The 27995-nt window shown below is 46.8% G+C and overlaps 1 protein-coding gene across 13 annotated transcripts in view; it reads right to left on the minus strand.

The window, feature by feature from the left end:
- Positions 1 to 20126, minus strand: part of PPP6R2 (protein phosphatase 6 regulatory subunit 2) — a 70442-nt gene extending 50316 nt beyond the window's left edge. For 10 of the 13 annotated variants that reach the window (XM_025398550.1, XM_025398552.1, XM_025398551.1 and 7 more), the window contains exon 1: positions 19993 to 20126. The gene's annotated coding sequence lies outside the window, so the exon portion shown is untranslated. Of the gene's footprint in view, positions 1 to 553; positions 707 to 3481; positions 3609 to 19992 lie in introns of all 13 variants that reach the window. The other 3 variants (XM_025398548.1, XM_025398543.1, XM_025398539.1) reach the window with 2 other exon arrangements.
- Positions 20127 to 27995: the final 7869 nt, after the last annotated feature.

Consider the following 27995-nt stretch of genomic DNA (forward strand, 5'->3'; position numbering starts at 1 on the left):
CCGGTTCCGTACCAGCTGCAGCTAAGGGTGTGGCCCTGCAGCCCCCAACCTATCCACACCACTGGGGTGGGCCCTTCTCAGGGACTTAGATGTGAGAAGCCCAGAGGTGGAGCTCTTAAGGGCCCAAAATGAAGCTGCTTTGACTTTCCGCACAAGGGACTCCATATATACACTGATACTACACTCAGTTTTGATTTTGGGGTGTGGGGGAGTTCATTTTTTTTTTTTTTTTTTTGTAGAGACAGGGATTCACTATGTTGCCCAGGTTGGCCTTGAACGGCTGAGCTCAAGCGATCTGCCCGCCTTGGCCTCCCAAAATGCTGGGATTACAGGCGTTGAGTCACCACACCTGGTCTGCATTCAGTTTTCCTTCTGGGTCTTAAGATCTTCCTTATTCTTCTTGTAAGGGGTATGGATAGATATTTACAAGTGGTAGCAGCAAACTTCAGAGGACCAGAAATAATGATTCCTAAAAGGACTTTCAGGAAAAGATGGCTACCTCCAAACACATATGGAATGCTCCTCTCTCCGAAATGCACTACGTCTCACATACCTGGATGACACACAACCCAGGAAAAGAAGCGAATCCCACCTTGTCAAGGCTGTTTTTTTTTTTTTTTTTCCTCCAAAATCAGAACTTGCAAGATAGGGCAGTTAGAGGTGACTTGTGGACAGTCCTGTTTCTAGCCACAGAGAAGACGGAAGGCTGGGTGGATTACCAGAGACCATCAACGAAATAGGATCCTGTTAGAAGAGTTTTTCTAGTAGGATCATTTAAAACAACCAGATTAATCCAAAAGACCAAAGCTAAAAATAAAAATACAAGGAGATAAGCAACAAAAACAGAGGAGATAAATTTAAAAAACCAGCAAGGTACCAGACATAAATTCAACCATTTCAGTAAGTGCATTAAATGCAAATAGTCATTTCAATTAAAGACAAACATTGTCAGATAGGATTTTATTTTTAAAGATGGTGTTTCGCCATGTTGCCCAGGCTGGAGTGCAGTGCCACAATCATAGCAGGCCCAAGCAGTCCTCCCATCTCAGCCTCCCAAGTAGCTAGGAGTACAACCAAGCAACACCATGACCGGCTAATGTTTAAATTTTTTATAGAGATGGGGTCTCGCTATGTTGCCCAGGCTGGTCTTGAACTCTTGGTCTCAAGCGCCTTGGCCTCCCAAAGTGTCAGGATTTCAGATGTGAGCCACTGCATCCGGCCTGAATTTCTTTTTTTTTTTTTTTTTTGAGACATAGTTTCACTCTGTCACCCAGGCTGGAGTGCAGTGGCACGATCTTGGCTCACTGCAATCTCCGTCTCCCGGGGTCAAGCGATTCTCCTGCCTCACCTTCCTGGGTAGCTGGGATAACAGACACGTGCCACCATGCCCGGCTAATTTTTGTGTTTTTAGTAGAGATGGAGTTTCATCATGTTGGTCAGGCTGGTCTGGAACTCCTGACTTCGTGATCTGTCCGCCTTGGCCTCCCAAAGTGCTGGGATTACAGGTGTGAACCACCACACCTGGCCCTGAATTTCTTTTATTAGTTGACATATATTTAGGATTGTTATGTCGTCGTCCTTTTTTTTTTGAGACGGAGTCTCGCTCTGTCGCCCAGGCTGGAGTGCAGTGGCGCGATCTCGGCTCACTGCAAGCTCCGCCTCCCGGGCTTACGCCATTCTCCTGCCTCAGCCTCCCAAGTAGCTGGGACCACAGGCGCCCGCCACCTCGCCCGGCTAGTTTTTTTTTTTGTATTTTTTAGTAGAGACGGGGTTTCACCGTGTTCGCCAGGATGGTCTCGATCTCCTGACCTCGTGATCCGCCCGTCTCGGCCTCCCAAAGTGCTGGGATTACAGGCTTGAGCCACCGCGCCCGGCCTTTTTTTTTTTTTTTTTTTTGAGACAGAGTTTCGCTCTTGTTGCCCAGGCTGGAGTGCAATGGTGCAACTGGCTCACTGCAACCTCTGCCTCCTGAGCTCAAGCGATTCTCCTGCCTCAGCCCCCCAGGTAGCTGGGATTACAAGCATGTGTCACCATGCCCAGCTAACTTTTTGTATTTAGTAGAGACAGGGTTTCACCATGTTGGCCAGGCTGGTCTTGGAACTCCTAACCTCAGGCAATCCACCTGCCTCAGCCTCCCAAAGTGCTGAGAATACAGGTGTAAACCACCACGCCTGGCCTGTTATGTCTTCTTGATGATTAATTCTTCGATCATTTTGAAATGTCCTTCATGATCTCTGGCAATATACCTTGTTTTGAAGTTGGCTTTGTCTGATATTAACATAGTACACCAATCTCACCATTCTTGTGACTCATGCTTGGTATATGTCCTTTAACATCCTTTGACTTTCAACCTACTTGTGTCTTTATATTTAAAATGTTTCTCTTGAAAAACAGCATATGGGCCAGGCGCAGTGGCTCACGTCTGTAATCCCAACACTTTGGGAGGACGAGGCAGGTGGATCACTTGAGGTCAGGAGTTTGAGACCAGCCTGACCAACATGGTGAAACCCCATCTCTACTAAAAACACAAAAATTAGCCGGGTGTGGTGGTGTGTGCCTGTAATCCCAGCTACGTGGGAGACTAAGGCAGGAGAATCGTCTGAACCCGAGGAGGCAGAGGTTGTAGTGAGCCAATATTACACCACTGCACTCTGGCCTGGGTGACAGTGAGACTCCATCTCAAAAAAAAAAAAAAAAAGAAAAGAAAAAAAAAATCTCTGCATAACAAGAACATTTCTATGTTTCTATCACCTCTCCCCACATTATAAGAAACACTCAAAAATGATCACATCAGGCTGGGCACAGTGGCTTACGCCTATAATCCCAGCACTTTGCGGAAGGCGGGCGATCACTTGAGGTCAGGAGTTTGAGCCCAGCCTGGCCAGCCCCATCTCTACTAAAAATACAAAACTTAGCCAGGCATGGGGGCGCACATCTGTAATCTCAGCTACTCGGGAGGCTGAGGCAGAAAAATCACCGGAACCCAGGAGGTGGAGGTTGCAGTGAGCCAAGATTGCACCACTACACTCCAGCCTGGGCAACAGAGCGAGACTCTGTAAGAGGCGTCCTTTAAGAGCTCACTGCAATGGCACTGGTTCAGTTACAGCTAATTTCACTGTCGAAGAAACAGACTCCAGAACATTTACTAAGATAATATCGCAGACTTCTTTTTTCCAATTTTTCTCCTATCTGCACAACCACACCCTATCTATCCTCCAAAGAGATGCCAGCATCTTCCTGGTTGGCCCTACCTACAGGGAAGACCTTTCATTTCCTTCCCTACATGACCCCAAGGTCAGCAACGGCAGCATCTTCAGAACAAACAAGTGGTCATGGCCAATGGCTTGTCGGTTTAAGGCATTTCTGGTTACACCGGGAGTCTCCACAGAGCGTAAGGATTCCTCTCACATCCTGACTCCCATCCTCAGTGGTCTGTCTGGGATGTCAAGCACAGTATGATCAACATCTTCTAGATTCTTACCCAATGCTAAACGAAAGGAACTTGAAGTTCAGCTTCTTTACTTTTTCAGGATGGCATATCCGTCAGACAGAAGGTAGATTTCAACAGAAATGTTGCCCACATGACCATACAGTTCCATGAAAGAGCCCTTTAAAAAACAACATTCTGTGATAGAGACTGTTGCTAAGAGAAAATCAGAATCTGAAATGCCCTATTCACTGGCCACAAATCGACTGTGTTTTTGTTTTTGTTTTTTGAGATGGAGTCTCACTCTGTCCCCAGGCTGGAGTGCAGAGGCGCAATCTTGGCTCGTCGCAACCTCCACCTCCCAGGTTCAAGCAATTTTCCTGCCTCGGCCTCCTGAGTAGCTGGGAATACAGGCACCTGCCACCACATCTGGCTAATTTTTGTATTTTTATTAGACACGGGGTTTCACCATGTTGGCCAGGCTGGTCTTGAACTCCTGACCTTGTGATCGCCCGCCTCAGCCTCCCAAGGTGCTGGGATTACAGGTGTGAGCCACCGTGGCCGGCCCTTTTTAAAAAATGTATGTCTATTTTTAAGACAGGGTCCCAATCTGTGAGCCAGACTGGAAGGCAGAGGCCTGAACGCAGCCACAACCGTCTCAAACTCCTGGGCTTAAGTGACCCTCCCGTCTCAGCCTCTCAAAGTGCTGAAATTACAGGCATGAGCTACCTCCAGTATTTTGGCTTTTTTTTTTTTTTTTTTTTTTTGAGACGGAGTCTCGCGCTGTCGCCCAGGCTGGAGTGCAGTGGCCGGATCTCAGCTCACTACAAGCTCCGCCTCCCGGGTTCACGCCATTCTCCGGCCTCAGCCTCCCGAGTAGCTGGGACTACAGGCGCTGCCACCTCGCCCGGCTATTTTTTGTATTTTTTAGTAGAGACGGGGTTTCACCGGGTTAGCCAGGATGGTCTCGATCTCCTGACCTCGTGATCCGCCCATCTCGGCCTCCCAAAGTGCTGGGATTACAGGCTTGAGCCACCGCGCCCGGCCGCTTTTTTTTTTTTGAGATAGGGTCTCGCTCTATTGCCAAGGCTGGAGTGCAGTGGTGGGATTTTGGCGCACTGCAGCCTCAACTTCCCGGGCTTAAGTGATCCTCCCTCCTCAGCCTCCCAAATAGCTGGGACTACAGGCATGCGCCGCCACACCCAGCTAATTTTTGTACTTTTATTGGTAGAGACAAAGTTTTTCCATGTTACCCAAGTTGGCTGTTTGTTTTCTTTTTTTAATCCTAAAAAATTTTTTTTGTAGAGACCATATCTTGCCATGTTGCCCAGGCTGGTCTTGAACACCTGGGCTCAAGCAATCCACCTGCCTCAGCCTCCCAAGGTGCTGGGATTACAGCATGAGCCACTGGCACCTGGCCACTGTTTTTCTTTTTTTTTTTTTTTTTTTTTTTTTTGAGACGGAGTCTCGCTCTGTCGCCCGGGCTGGAGTGCAGTGGCCGGATCTCAGCTCACTGCAAGCTCCGCCTCCCGGGTTCACGCCATTCTCCTGCCTCAGCCTCCCGAGTAGCTGGGACTACAGGCGCCCGCCACCTCGCCCGGCTAGTTTTTTGTATTTTTTAGTAGAGATGGGGTTTCACGGTGTTCGCCAGGATGGTCTCGATCTCCTGACCTCGTGATCCGCCCATCTCGGCCTCCCAAAGTGCTGGGATTACAGGCTTGAGCCACCGCGCCCGGCCTGTTTTTCTTTTAAAGATTTATGATCAAAGTCCTAGCTCTGCAGTATGACCTGAGGCCACTTACATGATCTCTCATGCCTTGATTTCCTCACCTATAAAATGCAGCAATCAACATCCCTGTGGTGAGGATTACTAAGTTATGCCACATAAAGGCTCTCGAGCAGTTCCAGCACATTTCATTATCAAAGACCCTCAGTGTAGAGATGGAAACAGAGATAAGGTCACTGTGCCCACACAGGGCATGCTCCGTGGTGGCCCAACCTGTGCCCTCATACCTCTCGTCCCTCTTCCACCTTCAGGACATCACACTGTCAGCTCAACTGCAACGTGGTGGGAGAATTAACACCATGGAAATCAGCAAGGGCTACAAACCAGGAGGGTTTGTCCTCCCCAGAAAGCCCGTTGTTAAACATTTACCAACACACCACTGGACAGGCTGGATGCTTGATTTCCATTTGGCCTGAAAAAAAATGGCAACGTGAGCCCATGAAGCACAATGAATATTTGTACAACCAAGGAACAAACAAGACTATGTCGATCCTGGGCACAGTCCACTGAAAAAAGACCAGGGAAAAAAGTCTAACTTTAAAAAGGGAGTGGAGTAGGGCAAACAGGTTAAATAAAAATCCAAAATCAGAAGTGAAAAGAGGCCAGGCACATGGCTCATGCTTGTAAAATCCCAACAACTTAGGAGGCCGAGGTGAGGAGGTTCACTTGAGCCCAGGAGTTCGACACAAGCCTGGGCGACACAGCAAGACTCCAGCTCTATGAAAAAACTTTTAAAAAATCAGCTGGGCATGGTGGTGTGCACCTATAGTCTCAGCTACTCGGGAGGCTGAGGCAGGGGGATTGCTTGAGCCCAGGAGGCTGAGGCTGTAGTGAGCTATGATCGTACCCCTTCACTCCAGCCTCGGTGATACAGCGAGACCCTGTCTCAAAAATAAATAAATGATTTTAATTTAATACATAAATAAAGTTCTCAAAGGCTGCTTCTTCCCAAAAACAGTAGCAAGGTACTGCGGAAGAGCAGGGCAGATAGGAAGAGAGAGCCTGGATCCACACCCTCCACCTGTGTGACTGCAGGCATGTGTGGGAGAAATTCTACTTGTCCCCAGTTTCCAGTCTCCGTTTCTTCAACAGAATGGAGGTCAGCTGGGTACATGGCCACCCTCCTTCAGCCTAACTTTTCCAGCCTTCCTTACAGCCAATTATCATAATGTGATTAAACTCTGGTCAGTGGGTTGGGAGTAGAACTGACACTGGAACCTCAAGCTCTTACTGTTGTGAGCTTCCTTGGTTCTGATTTTTCCACCTGGTGGAAAACCAAAAACCATAAAGACCCTTTTAGATCCACGAGGGGAAGCCACAAGCTGAGGAAGGCCACCTGGTTGACCAGACTGTTAGAGGAGAAAGAAATGTGCTTGCATCTTGCTCAAGCCGCTGTTCTTTGGGACCTCCTTTCTGCAGAAGCTCGGTTTGTACCTTATTACAATTTGAGCAAGGTTCTTTACCTCCCTGAGTCTATGGCTTGAATAAACAACCACTTCAAAACTCATGTTAACACTTAAGGCCGGCCGGGCGCGGTGGCTCACGCCTGTAATCCCAGCACTTTGGGAGGCCGAGGCGGGTGGATCACATGGTCAGGAGATCGAGACCATCCTGGCTAACACAGTGAAACGCCGTCTCTACTAAAAAATACAAAAAATAAGCCGGGCGTGGTGGTGGCGCCTGTAGTCCCAGCTCCTCGGGAGGCTGAGGCAGGAGAATGGTGTGAACCCGGGAGGCAGAGGTTGCAGTGAGCCGAGATCGCGCCACTGCACTCCAGCCTGGGCGACAGAGCGAGACTCCATCTGAAAAAAAAAAACAAAAAACTTAAGGCCAGCCGTAGCGGCTCACGCCTGTAATCCCAGCACTTTGGGAGGCCGAGGCAGGTGGATCACCTGAGGTCCGGAGTTTGAGACCAGCCTGGCCAACGTGGTAAAACCCCATCTCTACTAAAAATGCAAAATTAGCTGGGTGTGGTGGCGGGTACCTGTAATCCCAGCTACTCAGGAGGCTGAGGCAGGAGAATCGCTTGAACCCAGGATGCAGAAGTTGCAGTGAGCCGAGATCGTACCATTGCACTCCAGCCTAGGAGACAGAGCAAGACTCCATCTCAAAAAACAAAACAAAACAAAACAAAAAACTTGGCCAGGCACGGAGGCTCAAGCCTGTAATCCTAGCCCTCTGGGAGGCCGAGATGGGTGGATCACAAGGTCAGGAGATCGGGACCATCCTGGCTAACACGGTGAAACCCCATTTCAGCTAAAAATACAAAAAATTAGCCGGGCGTGGTGGCAAGCACCTGTAGCCCCAGCTACTGAGGAGGCTGAGGCAGGAGAATGGCATGAACCCAGGAAGTGGAGCTTGCAGTGAGCCTAGATCGAGCCACTGCACTCCAGCCTGGGAGACAGAGCAAGACTCTGTCTCAAAAAAAAAAAAAAAAAAAAAAAAAAAAAGCTGGGCGCGGTGGCTCATGCCTATAATTCCGGCACTTTGGGAGGCCGAGGCAGACGGCTCACCTGCGGTCAGGAGTTCAAGACCAGAATGGTCAACATGGTGAAACCCTGTCTCTACTAAAAATACAAAAATTAGCTGGGCATGGTAATCCCAGCTACTCGGGAGGCTGAGGCAGGAGAATTGCTTGAACCCGGGAGGCAGAGGTTGCAGTGAGTCACTGTGCCATTGCACTCCAGCCTAGGGGACAAGAGCGAGACTTTGTCTCAAGAAAGAAGAAAAAAACAAAAAACTTAATCCCTGGCTGGGTGTGGTGGCTCATGCCTGTAATCCCAGCATTTTAGGAGGCCAAGGTGGGTGGATCACCTGAGTCAGCAGTTTGAGACCACCCTGACCAACATGGTGAAACTCTGTCTCTACTAAAAATAAAAATCAGCCGGACGTGATGGCGGTGCACGCCTGTAATCCCAGCTACTCGGGAGGCTGAGGCACACGAATCACTTGAACCTGGGAGGGAGAGGCTGCTGTGAGTCTAGATTGCACCACTGCTCTCCAGCCTGGGTGACAGAGTGAGATTCTGTCTCCAAAACAAAACAAAACTTAATCCAAGTGTGGCAGTATTGAAAGGTAGGGCCTTTAAGAGGTAACTGGATCGTGAGAGATCTGCCCTCAAGAATGGATTAATCCATTCGTGAATTAATGAGTTATCATGGGNAGAAATTTCTGGCCAGGTGCTGTGGCTCACGCCTGTAATCCCAGCACCTTGGGAGGCCGAGGTGGGTGGATCACGAGGTCAGGAGATCGAGACCATCCTGGCTAACACGGTGAAACCCCGTCTCTACTAAAAATACAAAATAAAATTAGCCGGGCGTGGTGGTGAGCGCCTGTAGTCCCAGCTACTTGGGAGGCTGAGGCAGGAGAACGGCATGAACCTGGGAGGCGGAGCTTGCAGTGAGCCGAGATCGCACCACTGCACTCCAGCCTGGGTGACAGAGCAAGACTCCGTCTCAAAAAAAAAAAAAAAAAAGGCCGGGTGCGGTGGCTTAAGCCTGTAATCCCAGCACTTTGGGAGGCCGAGACGGGTGGATCACAAGGTCAGGAGATCGAGACCATTCTGGCCGACACGGTGAAACCCCGTCTCTACTAAAAAATACAGAAAACTAGCCGAGCGAGGTGTCGGGCGCCTGTAGTCCCAGCTACTCGGGAGGCTGAGGCAGAATGGCGTGAACCCGGGAGGCAGAGCTTGCAGTGAGCTGAGATCCAGCCACTGCACTCCAGCCGGGGGGCAAAAGGAAAACCCCGTCTCAAAAAAAAAAAAAAAAAAAAGAAAGAAAGAAATTTATTTTCTTTATAAATTAACCAGTTTCGGGTATTCTAAACAGCAGAAAACAGGTTAAGACACTGGGCTTCATATAAAATAATATTTTCTTCAAAAGGCTACAGGAGTTACATAACGCACCTGGCATATTTTCAGTGCCCATCAAATCATACTTGAATTCACTAAATGAGTGAAAGAAGGGATGTGATGTCACTAATACGCATGAGCTCAAAAGTGTTCATCCTTCTCCTTTTTTTTTGAGATGGAGTCTCGCTTAGCCGCCAGGCTGGAGTGCAGTGGTGTGATCTCAGCTCACCACAACCACCATCTCCCGGGTTGAAGCAATTCTCCTGTCTCAGCCTCCCAAGTAGCTTGGATTACAGGCACCCGCCATCATGCCCGGCTAATTTTTGTATTTTAGTAGAAACAGGGTTTCACCACATTGGCCAGGCTGGTCTTGAACTCCTGACCTCAGGGGATCCGCCCACCTCGGCCTCCCAAAGTGCTGGGATTATAGTCAGAGCCACCGCACCCGGCCTCATCCTTCTCCTTTTGAAGTTAATTTTTAACACCCACCCTCTCATTTCCCAGAGGCAGAAAGATAACAGCCCCATATGGCTGCAAGAAAGAAGGAAGCCGAGGAGGCTAAGTCCTATATATTCTCCATCATAAACAAGAAGGCCCAAGGAACTCACAGAAAGCAAAGAGAGAGGGAACAAGACAGGCCTGGGGGCCAGGACTTAATTCTACCTGGCGCTCCTTCCTGGCCACCACTTACCAAAAGAGAAGCAATCTCTCTACTATGGTAAGATGCTATTCTCTGGTGTGGAATTCTATATTTGGGAAAACGTGGGCAATCCTAAAAACAAAAATTAAAAACTAAAAAATACAGTCAATTCTTTACCCAAACAGCAGAATAAGACTTCCAAAAGGACTCAACGAGACCAGGACCACCAGAAAAACCAGCACACTTGGGCAAACCAGGGCTGATGGGCACCTACCAATACGAAAATACCAGCATCTTAAGATGTTTGACACGTGGAATGAATTGGAATCCTTCAGTCATATCTTGAGGATTCGTGGACCCCTTCGTTTTCATATAATTTCAAAATCAGGCTGGGTGCGGTGGCTCATGCCTGTAATCCCAGCACTTTGGGAGGCCAGGGCAGATAGATCACATGAGGTCAGAAGTTTGAGACCACCCTGGCCATTTCTACTAAAAACACAAAAATTAGCCAGGTGTGGTGGCACATCCCTGTAATCCCAGCTACTCGGGAGGCTGAGGCAAGAGAATCACTTGAGCCTGGGAGGCAGAGGTTGCATTGAGCTGAGATTGTGACACTGCACTCCAGTCTGGGTGACAGAGTGAGACTCTATCTCAAAAAACAAAAACAAAAAACAAACAAACAAAAAAAAGGCCAGGCGCAGTGGCTCACGCCTGTAATCCCAGCACTCTGGGAGGCTGAGGCAGGCAGATCACAAGGTCAAGAGATCGAGACCATCCTGGCTAACATGGTGAAATCCCATCTCTACTAAAAATACGAAACATGTGCCGGGCGTGGTGGCAGGCGCCTGTAGTCCCAGCTAGTCAGGAGGCTGAGGCAGGAGAATGGTGTGAACCCAGGAGGCGGAGCTTGCAGTGAGCCGAGATCGCGCCACCGCACTCCAGTCTGGGTGACAGAGTGAGACTCCATCTCAAGAAAAAAAAAAAAAGAATTGACTGTATTGTAGCTTTGGATCATTTTGGATTTTCTACATATACAATAGTATCATCAATGAATAATAGTTTCTTCCTTTTTAATTATTTTATCTCTTTATCCTTTTCTTCTGATTTATTGGGCTAAGACTTCCATCACTATTCTCAAGTGGTAAAAGCACGTGCCCTGTCTTCTTTCCATTTTCACAGGTTAAGTTTTCAATATATTATTATTTAATGGTTGCTAAAAAAAACTGTTGCAACTTTTCCTCACAAGAATAAAGGAAGGTCCACTATTTTCTCTTCACTAATTTGGAAACTGTACACTGTTTCTATTCTTACAATAATTCCTTAGAACTTGTAAACTGCACTTATTAAAATCTACAGCTAATCCCTATCCTAGTTTGCTGTGGTTTGGATATGGTTTCTTTGGCCCCACCAGGCCTCATGTTAAACTGTGATGCCCAGTGCTGAGGTGGGGCCTGGTAGGAGGTGTTTAGGGTATTGGGGCAGATCCCTTGTGAATGGTTTGGTGCCATTCTAGAGGGAGTAACCGAGTTCTCACTCTTTTTTTTTTTTTTTGAGACAGGGTTTCATTCTTGTCACCCAGGCTGGAGTGCAATGGCGTGATCTTGGCTCACTGCAACATCCACCTCCCAGGTTCAAGCGATTCTGCTGCCTCGTCCAGCTAATTTTTATATTTTTAGTAGAGATGGGGTCTCACCATGTTGGCCAGGCTGGTCTCGAACTCCTGACCTCAGGTGATCCACCCGCCTCTGCCTCCCAGAGTGCTGCGATTACAGGCGTGAGCCACCATGCCCGGCCAGTTATCATTCTTAGTTCCCAAGAGAACTGGTTGTTGAAAGAGTTTGGCACCTTCTCTTTCTCTCTCTTCCTCTTTATCACCATGGGGTCTCTACAAGCTAGCTTTCCTTTGGCTCCCCTTGAACTTCCGCCATGAGCAGAAGCAGTCTGAAACTCTTACCAGAACCAGAACTGTGTCAAATAAACCTCTTTTCCTTATAAATTACCCACCCTCTGGTATTCCTTTATAACAACACAAATGGACTAAGACACAGCTACTACAAAGACTGGAATGTTTTAACTTCATTTACTCTCCTTCATGACTTACATGTTACTATTTTCATATATGATGCAATTCTACCTTGATTTTACCCCATAGATATTATTACATTACTAACAAATTAGTGGGGTGTTTTGGAGGGGACAGGGTTTTGGTCTGCCAGCCAGGCTGGAGTATGGTGGTGTGATTACGGCAATGTCAACTTCCAGGACTCACATGATCCTCCCATCTCAGCCTCCTAAGTATCTGGGACCACAGGAATGTGCCACCATGCCCAGGATTTTTTTTTATTATTGGTAGAGACAAGGTCTCCCTATGTGGTCCAGGTTGGTCTCAAACTTCGGGGCTCAAGTGACCCTCCCAAAGTGCTGGAATTACAGGCAGAAGACACTGCACCCAGCCAGTGTTAATTTGAATTTTCTCACATATTTGCTTTGCATTCTTCTTTGAATCTCAGTTCTTCCATTTAGGATCAGTTTTCTGCCTAAAGTCCATTCTATTTCTTATTTTATTTTGAGACACGGTCTCATTCTGTCACTCAGGCTGGAGTGCAGTGGTGTGATCTTAACTTACTACAACCTCCACCTCCAGGCTCCAGTGATCCTCCCACCTCAGCCTCCCAAGTAGCTGGGACTACAGGTGTGCACCACTGCTCCTGGCTAACCTTTGGTTTTTTTTTTTTGTAGAGACAGGGTTTCACCATGTCACCCAGGCTGGTCTCAAGCTTCTGGACTCGAGCAATCCACCCTTCTCAGCCTCCCAGAGTGCTGGGATTACAGGCCTGAGTCACCGCGCCTGGCCCGTTCTTGAGAATTATATTTAGTAAAGGACTGTGTCTTACCCTGTTTTGCTGCTATAACAAAATATCTTAGACTGGGTAATTTATAAACGACAGAAAATTATTTCTCAAAGCTCTGGGGGATGGGAAATCCAAAACCAAGGCAGCAGCAGATTCAGAGTGTGATAAGGACCTAATTTTCATAGATGGTGCCTCCACTGTGTCCTCACATGGCAAAAGGGACTAACAGACTCCCTCAAGCCCTTCTACAAGGCACTAATCCCATTCATGAGAGTGGCCCTCACAACCTTATCATCTTCTAGGCCTCACCATTTTTTTTTTTTTTAAATTAACTGGGACAGGGTTTAACTCTTGCTCAGGCAGGAGTGCAGTGGTGCAATCATGGTTCACTGCAGTCTCAATCTCCTGGGTTCAAGTGATCCTCCTGCCTCAGCCACCCAAGTAGGTGGGTCTACAGGCAGGCTCCACCATGCCCAGCTAATTTTTTTTTAGCCGGGCGAGGCGGCGGGCGCCTGTAGTCCCAGCTACTCGGGAGGCTGAGGCAGGAGAATGGCGTGAACCCGGGAGGCGGAGCTTGCAGTGAGCCGAGATCGCGCCACTGCACTCCAGCCTGGGCGACTAAGCGAGACTCTGTCTCAAAAAAAAAAAAAAAAAAAGAGAGAGAGTTTCACCATGTTGCTCAGGCTGGTAGGCCCCACCTCTTAAGACTATTGCATTGGGGATTAAGTTTCAATATGAATTCTGGAGGGACACAAACATTCAACTACAGCAGATAATTTTTTTTTTTTTTTTTTTGGAGACAGAGTTTTGCTCTTGTTGCCCAGGCTGGAGTGCAGTGGCGCCAGTCTCAGCTCAACACAACTTCCACCTCCCAGGTTCAAGCAATTCTCCTGCCTCAGCCTCCCAAGTAGCTGGGATTACAGGCACGCACCACCATGCCCGGCTAATTTTGTATTTTTAATAGAGATGGGGTTTCTCCATATTGGTCAGGCTGGTCTTGAACTCCTGACCTCAGGTGATCCACCTGCCTCGGCCTCCCAAAGTGCTGGGATTACAGGTGTGACCCACCACACCAGCCTACAGCAGATAATTTTTTTGAAAGATAATTTTTCCTGATATAAAGTTAGAAGTCAGGAATTATTTTACTTTCAGCACAATGAAAATATTACTCCACTGGTTTCTGGTTTCCATTGTGGCACTTAAGAAGTCAGCCATCATTCTTACTGCTGCTCAGATAAAGTTGATCTGTCTTATTAGTTTATTTTAAGATCCCTCTTTGTCTTTGGTGCTTTATAGTTTTACTCTCCTTTGGCTAGCTATAAATTTTCTTTTTATTTATCCTGCTTACCATTCAGTTGTCTTCTCAAATCTGTAGACTTCTTTTGAGACAGTCTCGCTCTGTCACCCAGGCTAGAATGCGGTGGTGCAAGCTCGGCTCACTGCAACCTCTGCCTCCCAGGGTCAAGTGATTCTCCTGCTTCAGCCTCCCGAGTAGCTGGGATTACAGGCATGCGCCACCAGGCCCAGCTAATTTTTGTATTTTTAGTAGAGATGGAGTTTCGCCATGCTGGCCAGGCTGGTCTCAAACTCCTGACCTTGTGATCCTCCCACCTGGCCTAAATCTGTAGATTTCTTTCACTGATTCTGAGAAATTTTAGTCTTTATCTTTCCTAATAATAAATCGGCCTCGTTCTCTCATTTCTCTTTACAGAACATTAAGTAAACACTCATTGGACATTCCCCCTCGATGTCCCATGTTCTAGTCAGTTTCCCACCATTTTCTCTGTGCTTCATTCTGGGTTAATTCCTTCTGACCTGTTTTCTGGTTCAGTGATTTTCACTTCACTGTATATTTTTTTTATTAAACCCCTACACACTGAATTATTATTATTATTGAGAGAGGGTCTCGTTCTGTCACCCAGGCCGGAGTGCACTTGCACATTAATGGCTTGGCCTCCTGGGCTCTAGTGATCCTCCCACCTCAGCCTTTCAAGCAGCTGGGACTACAGATGTGCACCACCACAGCTGGCTAATTTTTAAAATTCTTTGTAGAGACAGGTTTTCACCATGTTTCCCAGGCTGGTCTTGAACTTCTGGGCTCAACTGATCTCCCTGCCTCTACCTCCCAAAGTACTGGGATTATAGGCATGAGCAACCATACCTGGCCTGAATTCGTGATATTGGATATTTTATTCTTTATTTCTAGACGTTCTATTTGCTCCTTTTTCAAATATTCTAGATCACCTTCTATTGTTTCCTACAAATATTTTTATGTTATCAAATATTTATTTCTTTAAAAATAGGCCAGGTGCGGTGGCTCACGCCTGCAATCCCAGCACTTTGGGAGGCCGAGGCGGGCAAATCACGAGGTCATGAGATCGAGACCAACCTGGCTAACACAGTGAAACCCCATCTCTACTAAAAATACACAAAATTAGCTGGGCGTGGTGGCAGGCGCCTGTAGTCCCAGCTACTCGGGAGGCTGAGGCAGGAAGATGGCGTGAACCTGGGAGGCGGAGCTTGCAGTGAGCCAAGATCATGCCACTGAACTCCAGCCTGGGCAACAGAGTGACACTCCATCTCAAAAAATAAAATAAAAATAAGAAGCACACTCAGCCAGCATGCTGGATCACACCTGTAATTCCAGCACTTTAGGAGGCCAAGGTGGGCAGATGGCTTGAAGCCAGGAATTCGAGACCAGCCTGGGCCACATGGCAAAAACCTATTTTTACAAAAAATACAAAGAATTAGCCAGGTGTGGTGGTGTGTGCCTATAGTCCCAGCCACTCGGAAGGCTGAGACAGAAGGATCACTTGAGCCCAGGAGGCAGAGGTTGCAGTGAGCCAAGATCACACCACTGTACTCCAACTCCAGCCTAGGTGATAGAGTAAGATCTTCTCACGCACACACAAAAAGCACACATTTTAACGGTCTGTTTCTAACAATTCCAATACCTGAAGTCTTTGAGAAAGCGTTTCTACTGGTTTTTCTGTTTTGAGTGCAGTGGCGCGATCTCGGCTCACTGCAAGCTCCGCTTCCCGGGTTCACACCATTCTCCTGCCTCAGCCTCCCGAGTAGCTGGGACCACAGGCGCCCGCCTCCGCGCCTGGCTAATTTTTTGTATTTTTAGTAGAGACAGGGTTTCACCGTGTTAGCCAGGATGGTCTCGATCTCCTCACCTTGTGATCCACCCGCCTCAGCCTCCCAAAGTGCTGGGATTACAGGTGTGAGCCACCACGCCCGGCTTCTGGGGGTTTTTTTGAGACAAGGTTTCACTTTGTCACTCAGGCTGGAGTGCAGCGGTGCAACCACAGCTCACTGCAGCCTCCAACTCATGGACTCAAGCCATCCTCTTGCCTCAGCCTCTCAGTCTGCTGGGATTACAGGCATGAGCCACCATGCCTGAACTGTACTGGTTTAACTCAGGGTAGCTTATTTCCTTGTGTGCTTAGTCATTTTTGTCTGTGTACTATTAATCGCTGTCCTTAAAAAATAACTGCAGGTGGATCACCTGAGGTCAGGAGTTCAAGACCAGCCTGGCCAACACAGTGAAATCCCGTCCTTACTAAAAATACAAAAATTAGACAGACACACGCCTACAGTCCCAGCTACTTGGGAGGCTGAAGTAGGAGAATCACTTCAACCTGGGAGGCAGAGGTTGCAGTGAACCAGATTGTGCCACTGCACTCCAGCCTGGGTTACAAAGCAAGACTCCATCTCAAAAAAAAAAAAAAAAGAAAAGAAAAGAAAAAGAAATCTGCAGGGATTCTTTGTATCTTAGGATAAAGGTAACTTCTTCCAGCGAGGTTTTATCTCTGTTTCTGTCAAATGACAAGCTAGAAACACCTTGAATTAAATTCATGCCTGATTTCCCTTAACTACCAGGCAATGTAACCTGGGCTAAAAATCCTCACAAAGGCCAATATATAGCCACAATTCTCAGACACAGGTTTTTTCCCTTTTCATCTTTTTTGTGCTACATTTAGTAAAAAGACAACCAGGTGGGGACAAGGAATGGTGTGAGGCACGTGTGTCTCCAGTCTGCCCTCACACCTTGAGGACACAGCCCTTCAGAGTTCCACCAGTGTGGGGAGGGTTTCCTTTAGGTTATTTACCTTGAGAGGAATCGAGCTTAACTACTGTTCTTTTCACCCTACAAATCCTCTAAAATCAAAGCCCCACTTTGTCTACATCAGCAAACGCCCTCAAGGCAAAAGCAGACTCCATTCTACAGTGTTTAAGGGTGTTTAAATTACCTTTCTACGTTATTTTCAGTCAGATTTTGATCGAAAAGTTCCTTGCTTTTTTGTCAGTTCTTTTATTTATTTTTTTTAATCTAACAATTGTGGTTGTTTTTCTGGGGTGGGGTGGGGGAGTAGAAGGTAGTCTAAATAACCTAGCCTAACATTCTCAAAAACATAAAACCTTGCCATTTTTCTTGCAAAATGTATTTGATAACACGATTCTATAATGAAACTTATGTGCTCTCGTCACTTTGAGGAATTATTCTACTCTTTACTGGCTTCCATTCATGCTGATGAGACATGTTGTCAACCTAGCTAATGTTCCATTTTAGGTAATCTGTTTTTTAACTTTTACCTTAATATCTTCTTCTTTTTGTCTTTGGTGCTATACCATTTCAGTGTATGGGTGTGGGTGTGGGTTTGTTTTTTTCTTTTTCTTTCTGATTTTTTTTTTTTTTGGGGACAGAGTCTTGCTCTCGCCCAGGCTGGAGTGCAGTGGCTTAATCTCAGCTCACTGCAACCTCCACCTCCCACCTTCAAGCAATTCTCCTGCCTCAGCCTCCAGAGTAGCTGGGACTACAAGTGCTTACCACCACGCCCGGCTAATTTTTGTATTTTTAGTAGAGACGAGGTTTCACCGTGTTAGCCAGGATGGTCTCGATCTCATGACCTTGTGATCCGCCCACCTTGGCCTCCCAAAGTGCTGGGATTACAGGCGTGAACCACCACGCCCGGCTGGGTTTGTTTTTTCCTAAAAATACTGATTGGAACATACTGTGATTCTTAAACCTATGAATTTATGTCTTTTATTAGTTTCTGAAAGTTCAAAGTTATTAATACTTTGAATAACAACTCTCTTCAGTATTCCCGAATTTTTCTTTCTTTTTTTTTTTTTTTTTTTTTTTGAGACGGAGTCTCGCTCTGCCGCCCAGGCTGGAGTGCAATGGCCAGATCTCAGCTCACTGCAAGCTCCGCCTCCCGGGTTCACACCATTCTCCTGCCTCAGCCTCCCAAGTAGCTGGGACTACAGGCGCCCGCCACCTCGCCCGGCTAGTTTTTTTTTGTATTTTTTAGTAGAGACGGGGTTTCACCATGTTAGCCAGGATGGTCTCGATCTCCTGACCTCGTGATCCACCCGTCTCGGCCTCCCAAAGTGCTGGGATTACAGGCTTGAGCCACCGCGCCCGGCCCCGAATTTTTCATTTGAGAATTCCAACTACGTATTTACTACCATCACTGATCTCTCAGGGCTGCACTTTGGGTAATGTCTTCCACTATGTTTCACTTTACTAATTCCATTTCATCTATGTTTAATCTGTTTAATCCATATATATTGAATTTTGGTGGGTTTTTTTTGAGACAGGGTCTGGCTCTGTCACCCAGGCTGGAGGGCAGTGGCACGACCTTGTCTCGCTGCAGCCTCCACCTTTCAGACTCAAGCCAGCCATCCGCCCAGCCGGGTTATCTTAATTTTTAATGCATCAAAGTGTTCACAGAAACTATACTTGGCCAAGCACGGTAACTCACACCTATAATCTCAGCACTTTGGGGGGCCAAGGCAGGAGGATCACTTCAGCCCAGGAGTTCAAGGCCAGTCTGGACAACACAGTGAGACCCCATCTCTAAAAAAGTTTTTTTAATTAGCCGTGGTGGGCCGGGTGCGGTGGCTCACGCCTATAATCCCAGCACTTTGGGAGGCTGAGGCGGCTGGATTGCTTGAGGTCAGGAATTCAGGACTACCCTGACCAATGTGGTGAAACCCCGCCACTACTAAAAACACAAAAATTAGCAGGTCATGGTGGCTGGTGCCTGTAATCCCAGATACTTGGGAGGCTGACGCAGGAGAATCACTTGAACCCGGGAGGCGGAGGGTGCAGTGAGTCAAGGTCGTGCCATTGCACTCCAGCATGAGCAACAGAACGAGACTCCATCTCTCACACACACACACTATATATATATATATATATATAAAAAATAAATTAGCCATGGTGGTGCATTCCTATAGTCCCAGCTACTCAGGAGGCTTAAGTGGGAGGATCCTTTCAGCCTGGGTGTACGTGGCTGTGGTGGGCTACAATCACACCACTGCACTCCAGCCTGGGTGACAAAAAAATATAAAATAAAGAAATTATATTTATTCTAATTTATCCAGCATCTAACTGAACTGCAATGGTAAGAGTATCTAATACTGCTGGAAGCAGAGGTCCTTCCCTCCCTTTTTCATTTTCTACATAACTGTGTGGCTTGAATGGCAGCTGTGACCGTGTATATGCTGTATCTCACATGTTCCCCACAAATGAGACAGAATATATACCTCATTACATACGTGCAAAACTGTTCCCATTTTGTCAGAATTAAACTTTGGGCCGGGCGCAGTGGCTCACACCTGTAATCCTAGCACTTTGGGAGGCCAAGGAGGGTGGATCACAAGGTCAGGAGTTTGAGATCACCCTGGGCAATATGGTGAAACTCCATCTCTACTAAAATTACAAAAATTAGCCGGGCGTGGTGGTGTGCACCTGTAGTCCCAGCTACTTGGGAGGCTGAGGCAGAAGAATTGCTTGATCCCGGGAGGCGGAGGTTGCAGTGAGCCGAGATCACAGCACTGCATTCCAGCCCGGGCAACAGAGCGAGACTCCGTCTCAAAAAAAAAAAAAAAAAAAAAAAGAATTAAACTTGGGCTTGGAAAGACCAAGTAACTTGCTCAAAAACACACAGAGCATCTCAAAACTAGACACAGGAGGATCAAAAAACACCAAAAGAGACCATGAATACATCTTCTATTTTTTTCTTTTTTTTTAAACAGAGTCTCACTCTGTCACCCAGGCTAGAGTGCAGTGACACAATCTTGGCTTACTGCAACCTCCACCTCCCGGGTTCAAGCGATTCTCCTGCCTCAGCCTCCTGAGTAGGTGGGATTACAGGTACACACCATCACACCCAGCTAATTTTTGTATTTTTAGTAGAGATGGGGTTTCACCATGTTGGTCAGGCTGGTCTCGAACTCCTGATCTGCCCGCCTCAGCCTCCTAAAGTGCTGGGATTACAGGCGTGAGCCACCACGCCCGGCCAGCACATCTTCTAAACTACATTTTTTGCTGTGACCCATCTTCGAACTTCCACCTATACAGACCTTTTGTATAAATTACACAATAAAACAGAATCAAATTGAAAAAGAAACTTAGCTTACCTTCTATGGAAATCTCTTGTTTAAATCATGTATTCAGGCAAAATAGAAAAACATTTGTGGTTTTTTTCTTGGCGTATATGCAGCTTTAAGAAAATTTTTTTCATTCAGTGGAAGATTTATAATCTCTTTACCTGAAAAATAAGAGGAAAAATCTTATTTTAAGTTCTTCCTTGGTAAAGTTAACTTATCAAAATGGCAGACAACAGGAAAAGGAGGCAGGGCGCTGTGGCTCACACCTATAATCGCAACACTATGGGAGGCCAAGGTGGCAGATCACTTGAGTCCAAGAGTTCAAGACTAGCTTGGGTGACATGGAAAAACCCCATTTCTACCAAAAAATACAAAAATTAGCCGGGTGTGGTGGTGCACGCCTGTAGTCCCAGCTACTCGGGAGGCTGAGGCAGATCACTTGAGCCTGGGAGGCAGAGGTTGCAGTGAACTGAGATCATGCCACTGCACTCCAGCCTCCGTGACCAGAGACTGACCCCATCTCAAAAAATAATAATTACAAAATTTAAAAAACAGAGCAATGGAAAAGCATTTATCATCTGTCCCTTGAATATAAATGTTGTCTTTGATTTCATAACTCAACTAACAAACATGACACTTAAATGATATATTAAGGTAGTTTTTTTTTTTTTTCAGAGATGGGGTCTCACTATGTTGCCCAGGGTGGAAAGCAGTAGCTACTCACAGTTCCAGTCCCACTACTAATCAGCATGGTAGTTTCCGATGTGCTCCATTTCCAACCTGAGCTGGTTCATGCCTCCTTAGGCAACCTGGCAGTCTTCCTTTTCTGGGAGGTCACCAAACTGATGACGAACTTAGTGCGGACACCCAGTTCACACAGCACATTACAGCCTTCAAGTGATCCTCCTGCCTCAGCCTGCTGAGTAGCAGGAATTACAAGCACAAACCACTGTCCCTGGCTATATTATAACTTTAAAACTCCATTTTATAATTATCTTAGTCCCAGGTGAAATAATGTATTTAATAATTTGTGGGATGGGTGGAGTATTATGTTTAATTGGTGTTGTCAGGTATGAAGTCCCTCAGAAAATAAAATTTCTGTTTTAAAAGTTCTGATTTTTAGCTCTTGAACCCACCGTCACTTAAATTTCCAATAATGATTAAAAATATTTTAAAATCAGGATTGCCAATACCCTGACCTTTAAAAAGGATTTCTTAGAAATAGGTCCCACATTTGTGGCTGGGCGCAGTGGCTCACACCTGTAATCCCAGCATTTTGGGAGGCTGAGGCAGGTGGAACATGAGGTCAGGAGTTCAAGATCAGCCTGGCCAACACAGTAAAACCCTGTCTCTACTAAAAATACAAAAACTAGCTAGGCTAAATGGCAGGCGCCTATAATCCCAGCTACTCGGGGGGCTGAGGCAGGAGAATCACTTAAACCCAGGAGGCGGAGGTTGCAGTGAGCCAAGATCGCACCACTGCACTCCAGCCTGGGCCAGAGTGAGACTCCATCTCAAAGAAGAAAAAAAAAGAAAGAAAGAAAAAAGAAAAAAGAAAAAAAAGAAATAGGTCCTACATTTAAACTTTTTTCTTTAAAACATGGTGTGGCTGGATGTGGTGGCTCACACCTGTAATCCCAGCACTTTGGGAGACTGAGGTGAGTGGATCACGACGAGGTCAGGCATTCGAGACCAGCCTGGCCAACATAGTGAAACCCCGTCTCTACTAAAAATACAAAAAATTAGCTGGGCTTGGTTGCAGGCGCCTGTAATCCCAGCTACTCGGGAGGCTAGGGCAGCAGAATCACTTGAACCCGGGAGGTGGAGGTTGCAGTGAGCCGAGATCGCGCCACTGCACTCCAGCCTAGGCAACAGAGTGAGACTCCTCCATCTCAAAAAAAAAAAAAAGAAAAAGAAAAAGAAAAAAGAAATAGGTCTTACATTCAAACTTTGTTCTTTAAAACATGGTGTGGTTGGACGTGGTGGCTCACGCCTGTAATCCCAGCACTTTGGGAGGCCGAGGCGGGTGGATCATGAGGTCAGGCATACGAGGCCAGCCTGACCAACACAGTGAAACCCCATCCCTGCTAAAAATACAAAAAATTAACTGGGCATGGTGGCAGGCACCTGTAATCCCAGCTACTGGGGAGGCTGAAGCAGGAGAATTGCTTGAACCTAGAAGGCTGCAGTGAGCCGAGATCGCGCCACTGCACTCTAGCCCTGGTGACAGTGCAAGACTCCATCTCAAAAACAAACAAACAAGACGTGGCGCATAGTTCTGTGCACTGTTAGTATCTGGAAAGCATTTTGAGAGATCAATGGAAAGCTAAACATTCTAAACTTAACATGAATACACTTCTTTTTGATTCAGAACATAAAATCAGATCTTTCAAAGTAAAAAAAAAAGTGTCAGTCACTGTGGAAGTTGGGTGATGAGTACATAGATGTTAATTATTTTTTCTCTACTTTTGCATAGTTTTACATTTCATATAAAAATCAAACAAAAGGCGGAATGTGGTGGCTCACATCTGTAATCCCAACACTTTGGGAAGCCAAGGCAGGAGGATCACTTAAGTGCTGGAGTTTAAGACCAGCTTGGGCAACACATTCAGACCTTGTCTCTATTCAAAAAACAATTTTCAGTTAGCTGGGTGTGATGGCACGCACCTGTGGTCCCAGCTACTCGGGAGGCTGAGTGGGAGGAATGCTTGAGCCCAGGAGTTCAAGGCTGCAGTGAAAGGCCAGGCGCAGTGGCTCACACCTGTAATCCCAGTACTTTGGGATGCCAAGGTGGGCGATCACTTGAGGTCAGGAGTTCAAGACCAGCCTGGCCAACTTGGTGAAACCCTGTCTCTACTAAAAACGCAAAAAATTAAAAACGCAAAAAATTAGCCGGGCGCATGCCTGTAATCCCAGATACTCAGGAAGCTGAGGCAAGAGAACTGCCTGAACCCTGGAGACAGAGGTTGCAGTCAGCCACTCCAGCCTGGGCGACAGAGTAAGACTCAGTCTCAAAAAATAAAATAAAAGGCTGCAGTGAGCCACGATCACACTACTGCCCTGCAGCCTGGGTAACAGAGTGAGACCCCATCTCTAAAAAACAAAAAATAAAAATCAAACAAAAAGGTACTCAAAGTGGTGCCAGTAGCCCAGTTACCACCTCCTAAAACAGGTAATACTTTTTTATACCTAACATTTCATGATAAAAATTATTAAGCTAAATAACTCAAAATAGGCTTCTCAGCCCACTTTTCTAAAACTTTATACACAGTTTTCAAAATAAGGAAAAGTTTTTACAACGTTGATTGGGCCTGTTGATTCTAATCTTGAGTCAATGATTTTGTAGCATGCATCTTCTTAACAAATTCTACTCAGTGTGAGCTGCGGAAGAATGGCTGTCTGTGTCCCTAAACAGCACCAGCATTAGCCAGGCGTGGCAGTGCACGCCTGCAGTCCCAGCTACTCAGGACTGAGCGGGAGGATCCCTGCAGCCTAGGTGTGCATGGTTATGGTGAGCTATGATCACACCACTGCACTCCAGCCTGGGTGACAAAGTGAGACCTTGTCTTGTGGGCAGCAAGCCACCCAGGTACCAAGGCAAGAGACCAAGGGCACAAGCTGTTCCAGTACAATAAATAAACATACAGAAGAAGAGTTATACCAGAAATAGATTACAGGTATGATTATATATGAACATTATTAATCATTAGTTTGTAGCATTACTATTTCAATATTGTAATAATCTTTGTTCTACGATTATAACCTAGGAAAAATCAGGCCATACAGAGATAGGAAATGAAGGGACACGGTGAGAAGTGGCCAGAAAACGAGTGTGAGCCTCTGTCACGCCCGGATAGGGCCACTAGAGGGCTCCTTGGTCTAGCGGTAGCGCCAGGGCCTGGGAAGGCACCCGTTACTTAGCAGACCGGGAAAGGGAGTCTCCCTTTCCCCCGAGGAAGTCAGAGAAGACTCTGCTGCACCACCTCTTGTGGAGGGCCTGCCATCAGTCAGGCCCGCCCGCAGTTATCCGCAGGCCTGACCGTCTCCCTGAGATGCTGTGCTTCCGTGGTCACACTTCTGGTCTGCTTTCATGTTCCACCCTGTACACCTGGCTCTGCCTTCTGGAGAGCAGTAGCAGAATTAGTGAAAGTACTAAAGTCTTTGAAATGCATAGAAGAAATAATGACGTAAGCTGTTCTCTCTCTCTCTCTCTCCACCTCGGCTACCAAACAGGGAAGAGCCCCCTGTCCAGTGGGCACGTGACTCGTGTGACCTTACCTATCACTGGAGATGGCTCACACTCCTTACACTGCCCCCTTGCCTTGTATCCAACAAATAATAGCGCAGCCAGGCATTCGGGGCCACTACCAGTCTCCGCGTCTTGGTGGTAGTGGTCCCCCAGGCCCAGCTGTCTTTTCTTCTATCTCTTTGTTTTGCATCTTTATTTCTATGATCTCATGTCCACACACAAAGAGAAAAACCCACAGGCCCTGTAGGGCTGGACCCCATATTGTCTCAAAAATTAAAAAAAATAAAGAAATTATATTTATTGTAATTTATCCAGCATTTAATTGGACTGTAATGGGAGAGCCTGGTGAGAGCATCTAATAATGCTGGAAGCAAAGGTCCTTCCCTCCCTTTTTTGTCTTCTACTTAACTGTGTGCCTTGAATGGCAACTGTAACAGCGTAGGAGAGATGGGCAGCTCCAGGCCCACTCCTTAACCGGTACATCCTAAGCATCCACCCCCCATCCTCTGCTCACGGCTCCCCCGGCAACATCTCAGCCTCCTACACTCTCCTATTGCAGGCTACAAGCCTTCTTTCGCCCGTACCCTCCAGCCAAGATTCTGTCTCAGGAGGGGAGACTTCAATCACTTTCTTCTCATCATTCCCTCAGCAGCTCATTCTACAGCCCTTGATTTTTCTAGGGAAACTTCTTCCAAGCCCTATCACCACCATCTTCACTCAATACACCAAATGCTTTGATGTCTACCCAGGAAAAAGCCACCTCTACTCTCCCGTCCAGGCATCCTGACCTCTGCTCTCCCGTCCAGGCATCCCACATCCCAGCCAGGAAGTGGGTCAGCATTCTTCTAGGTGCCCATGAGTATTTCTACACAAACTTAAGCTTTCACTAAAAACCTCTGTTTTTTTTTTTTTTTTTTTTTTTTTTTTTGAGACGGAGTCTCGCTGTGTCGCCCAGGCTGGAGTGCAGTGGCGCGATCTCGGCTCACTGCAAGCTCCGCCTCCCGGGTTCACGCCATTCTCCCGCCTCAGCCTCCGAGTAGCTGGGACTACAGGCGCCCGCCACCACGCCCGGCTAATTTTTTGTATTTTTAGTAGAGACGGGGTTTCACCGTGTTAGCCAGGATGGTCTCGATCTCCTGACCTCGTGATCCACCCGCCTCGGCCTCCCAAAGTGCTGGGATTACAGGCTTGAGCCACCGCGCCCGGCCAATACCTCTGTTTTTTATACTTTTGCTTCTGGCCAAGATGGACCAACAGACCAGATTTACCTTCCCATCTGCAACAACTAAAAAAAAAAAAAAGAAAAGAAAAAAGAAAACACAGGGAAGCAAATGGTTTTCAAGACACTCGACACTGGCAGTAAATGGTCCCTTAAAACAGGGAGACAAATGACAGGAGGGAGCCCCGTAATCGTCCAGCCTCAGCCTGAAAAGCCAGGCCACAGCCCAAGGAAGAAGCACCAGGGGGAGGATGGCAGTCTCCTGACTTGGAAACTCAAAGCTGGGAGTCCAGGCAGTCCAAGGTAGCGAGAGTTCACAGACAGAACACCAGAGAGGGCAGAGCTCACAGCAAATGCTGAAGATCTACAGAGGACACCTCCCGCTCCGGTCTCCAGCCAAGCACTGATCAGTGCACGTGTGTAAGGAAGGTATTCAAGCCAGGGAAAGCATCACTCAAGAAGACGAGAGGGGCCAGGTGCGGTGGCTCACGCCTGTAATCCCAGCACTTTGGGAGGCTGAGGCGGGTGGATCACCTGAGGTCAGGAGTTCAAGACCAGCCTGAACAACATGGTAAAACCCCATCTCTACTAAAAATACAAAAATTAGCTGGGAATGGTGGCGGGCACCTGTAATCCCAGCTACTCGGGAGGCTGAGGAAGGAGAATTGCTTGAACCTGGGAGGCGGAGGTTGCAGTGAGCTAAGATCGCACCACTGTACTCTAGCCTGGGCAACAGAACGAGACTCCATTTCAAAAAAAAAAAAAAAAAAAAGATGAGAGGGAACAATCCTCAGAGCTCACACAGAGCCAAGGATACTTCCTCTTCCTGCCAGTCCCAGTGGAAAACCTCGTAATTCACAAGGCTTTGGACATAATGCTCAGAAGATGTTTGCCTCAGTGGCGGGGCAGAATTAGCCCTAGACTAAAAATTACCCGGGTTCCACCTAACAAAGCTGAAATGCAAGACCTATCAGAATCAAACTGTTTGCAAGTAATTGAACCTCATCCCAGAACAAAGGTCAAGAATATTTATAGGAACACAAAAATGCTCCGTATCCAACAAGATAAAATTCACAATGTCTGGGCATCTGATCAAAAAGTGCTAGGCATGCAAGGGAGCAGGAAAAGAAAAATCATAAACCACAATGAGGAGAAAAACATAAAACCAACCCAGAAACAACACAGATGAGTAACAGATAATGCTGGTCCAGGGGTTCATGCCTATAATCTCAGCTACTCAGGAGCAAGGTGGGAGAATCACTTGAGGCCTGGAGTTTGAGGTTGCAGTGAGCCAGGATCGCACTACTGCAATCCAGCCTGAGTGACAGAGCAAGCGGAACCTTGTCTCTAAAAAAAACATAATAAATAAAGAATTGATAAGGACGTTTAAATAGTTCTTATAAATGTTCTCTCATGCCGGGCATGGTGGCTCACGCCTGTAATCAATCCCAGCACTTTGGGAGGCCGAGCCAGGCGGACTGCCTGAGATCGGGAGTTCAAGACCAGCCTGTCCAACATGGAGAAACCCCGTCTCTACTAAAAATATAAAATTAGTTGGGTGTGGTGGCACATGCCTGTAATCCCAGCTACTGGGGAGGCTGAGGCAGGAGAATCGCTTGAACCTGGGAGGCAGAGGCTGCAGGGAGCCGAGATTGCGCCATTACAATCCAGCCTGGGCAACAAAACTCCGCCTCAAAAAAAAAAAAAAAATGTATCTCATATGTTCAAAAACCTAAAGGAAAGATTAAGTAGAGACATGGAAGATATACAAAGACCTAAAGAGAATCACAGAAGATGTTTTTTCTTTTTATGCACCACCTTCTAATACCATCACACATAAAAACATTCTTAATCCAAAAGAAGGTAGAAAAAGACAAACAGGGAACAAAGAATACACTGTACTTCTCCTGTAAGCCTCTACACGACGACAACTACATAGGACCTCCACACAGTATAACTTTGGTACTCCTTCCTCATCCCCACTCGATTCTGTAACCAAAACCCACCATCTAAATAGGCTGAGTGTCTCTCCCAGCTAACACCCTGGCACACACAGTCCCTCTGACTGGAATGCCCTCTTCCCACTTTCTCTATTTGACAAACTTGTGCCTGATCTTCCTATCTGAAGTTCATCTACATCTACCTTTGTCAACTTTCTGAGTCCCTCCTCAGTGCTCTCACAAGACTGCTTATACCTTCTAGAGAATTAAAATAACTCAGTTTTAAATATTTTTATTTTTAATTATGAAATTTTTTAAATACATTGAAGTCTAGAGAAGGGCATAATATCCATGTGATGAGACTTAACAAACACTAACATTTGTTTGTATGTGCCTCTTTCTTTTTTTTTTTTTTTTTTTTTTGAGACGGAGTCTCACTGTGTCTCCCAGGCTGGAGTGCAGTGGCGCGATCTCGGCTCACTGCAAGCTCCGCCCCCGCGGTTCACGCCATTCTCCCGCCTCAGCCTCCCAAGTAGCTGGGACTACAGGCGCCCGCTACCGCGCCCGGCTAGTTTTTTGTATTTTTAGTAGAGACGGGGTTTCACCATGTTAGCCAGGATAGTCT

Source organism: Theropithecus gelada, chromosome 10 (genome assembly GCF_003255815.1).
Source record: "Theropithecus gelada isolate Dixy chromosome 10, Tgel_1.0, whole genome shotgun sequence".
Lineage (NCBI taxonomy): Eukaryota > Metazoa > Chordata > Mammalia > Primates > Cercopithecidae > Theropithecus > Theropithecus gelada.